A 1,371-nucleotide genomic window follows, 5' to 3' on the forward strand; every position below is an offset into this window, starting at 1 on the left:
GCTTCGTCAGGGAGATGTTGGGACTTAAGTCATTCTTTCCCCCTAAATCCTAGCCCGTCCACAGTCATAAATACCTTTGTGGTGAATGGATGGTTGATACAGCTTAGGAAAGTGAATATTAGCTGCCCAGCTTGGTAGCCAACTCAGACCCTCCGGAAGGGAAGGGAGCAGTTGCCCAGGGGGCCTGAGGGGCAACCTGGCCCCTGCCCTCAGGTGGGAGAAGGAGCATGTGGGACTGACCAGCCCTGGAGCTTCACCTCCTGCTGGACATCAAGCATATGAGCGGGTGCTGTGGATGGAATGTTTGAATCCTCCAAAAATTTGTATCTTAAAGCCCTGTTTTCCAAGGTGCTGGCATTAGGAAGTGGGGCTTTTGGGAAGTGATTGGGTCATGGGGGGCCTTGTGAATGGGATCAGTGCCCTGACAAGAACAGAGGTGACCTTTCTCTCAGCCACATGAGGACACAGCAGGAGGGGCCATCCTCACACCAGGCAGGGGTCTCCCAGCCACGGAACTGTCTGGCACTTAGCTGTGGAGCTTCCTGCATCCCCGGCTCACAGAACTGTGAGAAATAGATTTCTGCTGTTAAAACCACTCGGTCCATTGCATTCTTCTTATAGCAGCCTGAACTGACTAAAACAGTTTGAATAACAAAAAAAGGCAGGTTAAAAAAAATAATCGTTCCTGGGCTTGTTCTAGACTTAATAGTTGGGGGAACCTAGGGAACAGGGAAAGGTCTAAAGAAAAGCCGCAGTTCAACACCTGCCCGTCTCCTTGTTTCCAGTGAAGGAGCTCAAGGAATATGGCACTCTTATTTGGGAAGGAATTCTGGGTCATGGAAAAAAAATAGGCGGGTCAGTCCAAGAAGTGTGGGAGAAGACAGAGAAGCTGCTCTGCTGAGGACTCAGAAAGTCCCCCAAGGGAGGTCACAGAGGACAGGGCAGCTGGGAGGTGGAGTAGGTGGAGTGAGCCCCGGGTGGAAGACCACAGTGATCCTGTGGCAGGAATCCAAAATGTGGGGGTGAAGGGACATGAAAGGAACAATTTCCCATTATGTCCTGCCTGATGCTGTCTAGTTGCTTCACACCAGGCTCTTGACACCAGCCTCTCATCTTCACACCAGCCTCTTCACCCCAGCCTCTCATCTTCACTCCAGACTCTCATCTTCACACCAGCCTCTTCACCCCAGCCTCTTCACACCAGCCTCTCATCTTCACACCAGCCTCTCATCTTCACCCCAGCCTCTTCACACCAGCCTCTCATCTTCACCCCAGCCTCTCATCTTCACCCCAGACTCTCATCTTCATACCAGCCTCTTCACCCTAGCCTCTCATCTTCACCCCAGACTCTCATCTTCACACCAGCCTCTT

This window comes from Sapajus apella, unplaced genomic scaffold, assembly GCF_009761245.1.
Source record: "Sapajus apella isolate SASKATOON/1434 unplaced genomic scaffold, GSC_monkey_1.0 scaffold165, whole genome shotgun sequence".
NCBI lineage: Eukaryota > Metazoa > Chordata > Mammalia > Primates > Cebidae > Sapajus > Sapajus apella.